General features: G+C 29.8%; 1 protein-coding gene across 1 annotated transcript in view; it reads left to right on the forward strand.

Moving 5' to 3' along the window:
* Window positions 1–7,360: 7,360 nt before the first annotated feature.
* LOC106677372 (putative ankyrin repeat protein RF_0381) overlaps window positions 7,361–9,965 on the forward strand; it is a gene marked incomplete at its 3' end in the record, with an annotated part of 22,098 nt that continues 19,493 nt past the window's right edge. Inside the window, 1 exon segment of the mRNA XM_014415257.3 lies at window positions 7,361–7,426.

A 9,965-nucleotide genomic window follows, 5' to 3' on the forward strand; every position in this document is an offset into this window, starting at 1 on the left:
AATTTGATTAGATATATATAATTTAATTCCTTTCCTGACTTAGTGTTGGAAATTACCATATTTATTTCTTTAGTGAGATAGAAATAAATTAATCTATATATAATATATATGAAACTGTTATTAAATAGATTATATACATATATATATCTTTTATTTTAATAAGTGTGATATGAGTGTTAAAATTTAAATTTTTATTATTGCAAAAAATATATTTGTTTTTTTATTAATCGGATTTGATGTCCATATTTAATCCATATAGGGTAGGAAGGATGGATTATCCTACAGGTTACCAACCTATTCTTACCAGAATTTTATGGTAAAGATTTATTCTATAAGTCTGCTACAAAATAAAACTCAACTAGGCTGGATTTTAATATTTTTAAAATGAGACTGTATACTTGGCGTCCAACATTTTTTTTAATATCACCATGGGAAAAATATTATAAATTATACTAGAACATCAAAAGTAAACCTCATGATGATTTTATGTTGGTTAATCTTATTACTTACTGTCTCTACTACTTAAAATTATTGACAGACTTATGTTAAATGACATACTATATTAAATGGAATATTATATTTTGTGTACTTCAAAAATATTAATAGCACTGAAACCATCAAAATCATTGAAACATTATATTTAATTCCTAACTAACTATTTATGAAAGATTAATTTATTTATTTTCAAAATAAGTGAGTAAATCTAACATTCCAACTTTTTCTATTAATTTATTTCAATTCACTATACACTCTGTCTCAATAAACTCTATGGGTGAGATTCATAAATTTACTTACAAATAGTGTTTGTGTTTTAAGAATAGCCGCTTGTACAATTAAATGTTGAATGAAATTTTATTCAATATTGAAATCAAAATTATTTCAACACTTGGAATGAAATCTAGTGATGAATAAAATGAAATAATTAAATAAGTAATGAATAATTAAATTTTAATGAAAAAAAACAGACTATAGAAATAACCTTATAACTCCATGCCAACCTTGGTTAGGCAGTATAGGACTCCAATGGGAGTCTTAGCCGAAAAAACAATAAAAAACTTCATCTGTCCTTAGAGACGTAATGTAACCCCATATCTACTTAAATTTATGATGGATTTTTAGTGAATTTGATATATATAAATATTGAAAGTTGGTGTTGTAATTGGATGCCTTTCACACATGAATAAAACAAGACTTTATTGACCATATGTTTACACTTAAAGTGTCATCATCAAGACATCATGTCTGAATTGTATGTTTACATGTATAGTTGCAAAGAGCTTTCTGTATATTGATTTGTATGAAAGCATGGGACAGAATGTATTTGTTGCTTTTAATGGAATGCACCCAATTACTTATGCATTCATAGATATCAACTAAACCAACATCCTTCCAATGTGCTGAAGTAGGTAAAAGTTGTTTAGATCGCATAGGCTTATTATTTATACAAAATGGCAGTTTTTATTGATTTTAGTAGTGCATGTTCTCACATTAATGTTAATACACAACATTAACAAAAAAGCACAACACTCAAGCTAGTTTTAGATGAGCGTCTGCTATATGGTGATGGATTGCTATATGGATAGCATGTATACTGTTTATTTTAGGCCTTGAAAGGAGCTAAAGATTTAGGATTAAAGGCCTCACCAACTATTGTCAATTGAAGCGTTATGGGGCTGTCATTGTTACAAGATACTGAGATAAAACTGAGCTGAGAAACACTATTCTTACAATCCAAAAGGCAGATTTGGAGTTGGACTTCTAGGTTAATGAGACCAAATCTAAATGTATGATGATGAAGGCAATGTATGATAGTATGATGATATTTTAAGGGGCAGTGGCCCATGAGGAGTCCTGTTATCATCCTCAGTTCATTTCTAGTAAGGTTATGGTAAAATTTTGCCTTTTCCTCTGATATTTCAATAAAGAGCTTGGATTGCTTCATGCCTGGTTTCAATGTTTCCTTATCTTTATGTTCCCGGGTGTCAAACACTTTCCTGATTGCAGTTCCAGATATGTTGCAGTATGGCTCAGGGCCAATAAGCATCATTTCTGATCCTTCCTTGCTAGGTCATCTGCCATCTAGTTTCCTTCATTCCCCTCATGTCCTGGGGTCCACATCAAGGTCAGTTTATTGCCTCTGGCTAATTCCTTTTGTCTTTCCAGGCAATTCCAGACTAGCCCTGACTTTATAGTATAGAACATTATTACCATTAAAGTAGCCTGGCTGTCTTATATTATATAAATGTTTTTTTTTTTGCTTTTGGATTGTTTTCTAATGCCACTATTTCTATTGTGTGTATTTCAGTTTGGAAGACAGTTTGATTGCTTGGTTTTTTTTTTGCAATTTGGTCTTACAACCCCAGTCCCTGCTTTTCCTTCCTTAACTGATCCATCTGTATACCAGAGCAATGTTAGGTTGAGCCCTTCTCAAATTTAGGGCCTCCTTTCCTCCACATCTCTTTGTCTGGAATACATACTTTGAAGTTTTTTTCAAAATCAAGTCTTTTGGGTAAATGGTCATTTAGTAAACTCATCCATTCTTTACCCTTAATCTTATTTAGGATCTTTAAGTGTCCTTGATAATTTCCTGGTTTATAATTCCAGTCACATTCTATACTTAAGGCACTCATCATGGCTTCTTTTTGCATCCAGATGTGTAGTGGAGTTAAGTTCAGAAATGCTTCCATAGCTGCTATGGGGCATGTTCTGACTGCTCCTGTCACACCTAGACACGCAGGATAGTCAGAATTCTCTATCTTTTTAACAAGACAATGTAGCACTGAACTTGTTGATTTTCCCGCTTGATAGGCAAACTGATATGAATGTAGTGGGGAATTCCGAACTATTAAACAATAACTCTTTCAGTGTTTCCTCTTGGTTCTCTGTATAAGTTTTATCTGATCTACAGATAGAGACAGGACCATTGTCCTGGTCTTTTTGGAGGATCTTATGTATTCGGGCAGTTGAAGATGAATCTTTTAACACTTCCCAATACTTCCTCTAAGACTGTCTCTTTGATTTTCTAATTTCTTTATTATATTCTGATAGGGCTTCTCTATACTCCTCCCATCTCCCTTGCCCTTTTGCTCTATTGAAGAGTTTTCTCCCTTTTCTTCTAAGATTTTTTAATGTTTTGTTCCACCATAATACATCCCTTTTTGTCTCTCTTTTCTTTATGGGACACCTTTCCTCATTGGAGCTATGGATTGCATTGTGCACTTCAGTTGCTGCCCTTTCTAGGGATTCAATTGTTTCTATTGGGTACATTTCAATCCCTAGGCCTGAGATTAATAATTCCTCATATAGTTTCCAGTTTGAGAGTCTATGTACTCTTATACTTAGTATTTTTCTCCGACCAATCTCCACATTAAATCTGATCTGTTGATGATCAGACAATGAGATTTCATGGAAGACATATCAGCCTTTAACACTATGCTGTCTTTATGCAAAGTTTGGCTAAGGTTAAATCTAGAATCTTTTGTCTATTCCTTGTCATAAAGGTAGGTTTATTTTCTTTATCAATAATATCTATATTATTTGCTATTAAATATTCCAAGAGTTCTTCACCCCTTTTGTTTGTGTCCGTGCTGTTCTATACTGTATTGTGGGTATTTGCATCACATCCAATGATGTATTCATAATTATTCCTTTTGCAATAATTTATGAGGACCTCTATCTTTCTCGGTGGTACTTCTTCTTGATTGCCTGGGAAGTAAGCTAAGGCGAAAACCAGCCTTTTCTTTCCTGTTTTCACTGGTACCTTTATCACTACTGCAACCAGGTCTTGTGATACACACTCTGTAATCACAAAATAATTAATGTTATTATTTATCATAATAGCCGCTTTTGGTCTATCTGTGTCTCTACAATCTACAAGTTACTCTCCTGGAGTAAGGAAACTTCTCCTTAGTCTCTTGACCCCGACTATGACAAATGCTGATGACAGTGATTTGTTGGTATTTTAGGGAAAAATCTTGTGTCATATGATAGCTCTGTTGAGGAAGGAGAAATTTGATAGAGACACAAGAATCTGGAGCTGATAAGCATATGTAATACAATGATGTAAATGTTGTCGACTTCATAAAGTTCATTAGCTGAGGTTGGCATATGATTTGAATGGAGAAAGGAGAAATTCTTTGGATAGCACTCAAAGACTAGTTCGATAGAAACAAACAGGGTAGACCCAAACTAAGATGCCCATCCAGACAGTGTGGCAGCTGCCTTGAACTGGAATTATTATTTAATTCATTGGCTGGCTCTCTAGTATCTTCTTTTTTTAATTTATGTATTTTTCTATTTTGTCTGTCTTTTTCATGTTTACTATTTATTTTTTTTAAATACTTCTCATTAATAGTTTTCAAAATAATAACTAAATTCACTAAAAGCCATTGCAGATTAAAAATTTAAGACTTTCTAGTTTTCTTTTAGTTTTAATAAGCTATATCTTATTACTATGGTATTAGTAATTGTTATAAAATATTGAAGCAATCTTGAATTTTTTAAATTCCTTTTCTTTCTGTCTGTAGCCTAAGAGTAGATGATATATCTCTTCTGTTTTCCTGTTTACATTTAGATAGCAAGTTTATATTCATAATGACATATCTTTGAATATGCATATCCTTAATGATTTTTCATATTCTTATAAGGACAATGGTTTCGTCAACTATTCTTCGATAATATCTTGCGTCAGTAGCCTGAAAATAGTAATTTACTAATCGGAATTCCCTCTGCTATGCTACCAGGAAGCTAGCTACGATATGAATCTGTTATCTAAGATTTATTGGCCTGCTATCTGGCTTTGTCACACTAAATACCAGTAAAAATATTCGTATTAAGTCAACAAAGCTTCATCATAAAGGATTGGCTTTCATAAAGAAATAAATTCTCATTAACATTTTCAGGTTGCATCAACATTCTTAAAGACTTCTTCTTTTCTTTTTTATGTTACTAATTCAAGGCTACAGAAAATGTAAGAAGGCAGGCTTAATAATTCGGTTTGGAAAAATTAATTTAAATTTTTATGCTTGGAGTGGTGTCAACCTTAAACCAAGAGGACAAGTGTATCTTTAGGGAGAATTGATTATTTCAAAAATGAAATTTTACAAGATAAAATCACAGTTTTATTATTCTTAGTGTCTCATAATAATTTATTGTGGTAAAGGTTAATTAATAATTTTGGCTACTATTTTATTGATGGTAGAAGCTATTATTTTACTAACTTAATTAATAACAGCCTTATTCTTATTCTCAATTCTCCAAATTCACCTAAGAGGACTATGGCAGTCACTTGAGGGTAGATATTTGTATAGACGTAACATGATTTAACTCAAACGGTGCTTAAATACTATTGAGTTAATGTTTTCATGCTAAATCGGTATCTCAACTTTTTTCTGCGACCCAAGATCTAAGTGATTATTGAAAAATTTATACAATGGCGGCTTAACATAATTCTTGTTGTGGATGTAATCATCATCATAATACAATCCACCATGAAATAAATAGAATTATAGGAATATGAAAAGTGAGTCATTTTGCGTTTTCTAAAATCTAAAACAATTGCATTATTGTATCATAGTTATTTTACCGCTTTAATAAAAAATGACATTCAAAAAACTAAAACATTACAGTTGGTTATTAAATTCTTATTTACTTTAAAACACAAAATTTTCCACATGTAAAATCTTAGTATTCTTTTGTTGATAATGTTATTTTAATTATGAATAATCTGAATAACATTTTATTTTTTAAAAGATAGCATTAAACTTGTATATTCTGGCAGATTGCTATTATCAAGTTTTAGTGAAATTTAAAAATTAAACTGAACTATGTATTGAATCTATTTACTGTATACCTACTATCAAGCAATTAAACATTTTTAACTACAATTAACAATTTTCTTACTTTTTAACAAGTTGCAATGAGGCACAAATAAGTGGATATTTTTGTATTTATACAATGAATAACAAAATTCTAATAATATAAAAAAGAAAAAAGTTATAACTCAATTGTAAATTTTTATGATTATAAATTTATGTAATTAATTCTCAGTAATAATATTATTTCTGATTTATTACTAGAACTATTAAAACAATTGAGTTCTTAAAATTTGTAGAAATATAAATTAGATTGATATTCATTTAATTCATTTAGTATTTATTATAGTATCATAGTATTTCATTTAATGTGATACTATTTAGAATCATTAACTAGAATCTATAAGATATACATTAGTAGGCACTTTAAAATAAAATAGGCAAAAATAATTGAATTGAGAAGGTACATTAACTAAAAGAATACGAACTACATTATTATTAATTTTTGTTATATAAATACATTTAGATAAGCTATGCTAATGTTATGGATTATGGGTGATGTCATTGGCTCACAAATAATTTGAAAAACTCAAAAAATTGGGAAATTTGATGTCTGAGAACCTATTTCAAAGTACTATAATTGTGGTCAAAGATTTAACTCAAAGAGTCTTTAAAAAATAAAAGCCAATGTCTTTTAAATTAAGTAATAAGGATTTTATTTATAAAAATATTGAATCAATAAAATTCCTATGTATTTATTAAATTTATTTATCATGTTTGAAAATAGCCAACATTTATTTTTTTTTAAAGTTTAATTTTTTATTATTGTATTTTTCTTTCTTAATTTGCTAGTCAGGAACTTTAAATAATTATTCAATAGTCAGTTTTGGTGTAATTACAAATCATATTTAAAACTGTAACCAAAACGTACTTATTATCAAATGCTCTCGTATTTATATATTGTGTTTGAATAGAAAAGAAAATTGTTGTTCTGTGGTCAACAATAAAAGAGAACAGTTCAAATCCATTAGAGTTGAGAAAATAAAATTGTATCATAAGTTTAGATTTTTCCCCTCTCCAAAATAGTTTTGTTGATATGTCCTTGTAAAATACCAATAATCATAGAGAGGTAACTTTAATATCATAATTCATGTGTTAATTGAATAATACTATATTTATTCTTAAATCTAATCAATGACTTTACTTAATTTTCATCATTATCACTACCAGTAGTCTTTAGGTGGTGTTGCTGGTTATGAATTTGCATGAAAATATTGTATGGAAAGAAATGATTAAATTATTTTTTTTTTTTTAATTACCGAAGACAAAACCACAGTAATAGTAAAAACTACATGTTTATTACATTGTATTATAATTTACCTTCTTTAAAGATTAAATCCTTATCAAAAGCGCGCTGGTTGAGAATTTATGTTTAATCCTTTCCTCTAAGTGTATTTTTTCTTCTGTGAGGTGTTTCTTGCGCCCGGAAACTTCCCCAACCGGAAAACCCGCGGTCCTGGGCGTATCACAACCACAACATTTATGCCCAGGAACTGGTCCTTATCGGTCAGTAGCGTCGAAGCCGTCGGAGCTTACACTTCTCTCTTCCTGAAGTAATTATACAAGAAAATTATCTTTATTATTAACATCAGTATATATAGTGTTATGTAATGTAGTATTATTGTTTTTAAAATTATGTAAAAAATTAAGTAAACTAAAAAAAAAAAATATGGCTACTTTCTTAAATCGGTACCCAGCGATTTCAGGTTTTGAACTAGATTACAATTCAAGCGATAAATTTTTGATACTAAGTACTGACTTCATCACCAATCAGTTCGATCAACATTATATTATGGTCGTTTTTTGTTTTTTTTCGGGAAAATAAATACGTGCTTTCAGTATTACGAACGGTTTGCGGTAACTGTAGCCTATATTATTTTTCATATCACTTTTGTTTCAAATTCAATATCCACTTTGTCTAATAAATTCATTGAAACAATATTGTTTAGTCTAGCATTAACTAGTAGTATCAGGAAAGGCCTGTAAAATTAGCGTATTCTTTGTCTTAAGGTATTCTTGAGAGTACAAGAGCAGGGAAGAAAAAAAGGCAGTTATCTCACCCCAATTTTTTATTACCTTAATGAAAAATATGTACAATTAATAGTCAAAATTGATAAGTCTGCCAAGTATACGTAGGGGGAATAAAAAATGGCGGCTGTTTCAAAACCTTAAAATACACTAATTTTTCATTTGGAGCTCTATATCTTAAAAACTACCAGCAACACTAGAAAACCTAAGAGCACATTTTTTAAAGAATAGTAAATTTGCTGAAATATTATCCTTAAAAGAGCTATTTACGTCCAATAGTTCTCGAGATATATCTTTTTAAAAAGCGAAATTTCTTAAAAATCTACTGAAAGATTAGTAGTTAGTTAATTTATTTTGAGAAATCTATATCTCAGTATCGATCTATATTAGCACTCAAATTAAAGCTAGTATAATGGACTATACAGAAGTTTCTGGCCTTTACCTTCATAGGAATAGTAGTTTTCATGATATTTACTAAAATAAATTGATTTATAGTTGTTCGGACAATAAGTTTGATTTATGAAAAACTTCATTTCAGAAACCATTTGACGTAGAGATGTCTGCCAGCGCTCAAATTAGATCTAGTTATATTTACTATAATATAGTTAATAATGTTTATCTTTGTAGGAGTAGTTTTTATGATATTTAACAAGATAAACTTACAAAATGCTAATTTCTAGTTGTTCGTATAAAATGTTGGATTTTTGAAAAAATATATCTCTAGATACATAAGACGCACATATTTCTGCCAACACTCTAAATAAAGGAAATTTAACTTACTATAAAGTAGTTTATGATACTTATCTTCGTAGGTGTAGTAGGTTTTATGATCTTCACACTTGAATATAAATTTGGCAAATGAAAATTTGTCCGAACAACTATAAATCAATTTATTCTAGCAAATTTCATGAAAACTATTACGCTTACGAAGATGAACATTGTAAACTACTTTATAGCTCGTTAAACTAGCATTAATATGAGTGCTGCCTTTTTTCTCCTCTTGGACTCTTGTACTATCAGCAGTAATGTTCTTTCAGATGTACCCAACCCAAGGCATACAATGCTATAATGAGGCATGCTGAGGGTTCAAAATTGAAACGCGCCCTGCGAGTAGCTTTTTAAAGCGATAATGATAAAGATACTTATCTTTATAATAAAGATAAAAGATAAGATTTAATAATTTCTACTTTTCCTGTCAGGCTAGAATAGGACTGATAGTCTGTAGCATAATAATTGTCTTGTAAAATTACAAGTTATTGTAAAGCAATTTATTTAAATGGATTCTAATGTAAACATTTTTGCGTAAGACGATGTAAAAAGTTGACTACACTCTGTGGATACGTTTGTCTAATAATATTTTTTTTTTAAATGGCCGCCATATATTTTTAGATTCATAGCCAATCACTTCTAAGGAATTGCTAGTAATTTAACTATGTGGTTTATTAATGTTCAGACCATTAAATTATGTAAATTTTGGCTTACAACAAGTATGTGCTAAGCATCTTTATGAAGTAAAAGCAAGGCTAAACTAAATATACTAACCGTTAATGATATAGTGTGTGATAAAAAACAAAAGAGTGACAATTCTAGCTTGGAATTTCATATATTTTCCCGTTCGTATTGCCACTCCCACGTAGGTTTGGGGAAACTTCGTTCGATGACTCCCTCGCGTCTGAGACCTCTGAGGATGACGGCATAATTAGCTAAAAGTTGCGAGCCCTCTCAACTTAGATTTTTTTGCCTGCAAGATCTTGGATTTGGACCATTTGTACAGAATAAAAATGAATTCTTTGTTCACTACCAACATATTAAAATTCATACGATCGGCCAATTATTAATAATTAAAAATATGACATTTTTTGGACAAAAATACTTTTTTTTACTAAGGAAAACCGAGCTAAAAGTAATTACCTATTCCGATATCGCTTTACGAAATACAACCCACTATTTATATTTTTAATATAAAATATATACTTGCACTGGTAAATTTTTTTATTTTCAAAACCTCTTTATTTACATTTAAATGGAAAATACAATAATATATAGTGCATACAAAATACAAAT

The sequence above is a fragment of the Halyomorpha halys genome, unplaced genomic scaffold (assembly GCF_000696795.3).
Source record: "Halyomorpha halys isolate HHAL.00 unplaced genomic scaffold, Hhal_1.1 Scaffold95.1, whole genome shotgun sequence".
Lineage (NCBI taxonomy): Eukaryota > Metazoa > Arthropoda > Insecta > Hemiptera > Pentatomidae > Halyomorpha > Halyomorpha halys.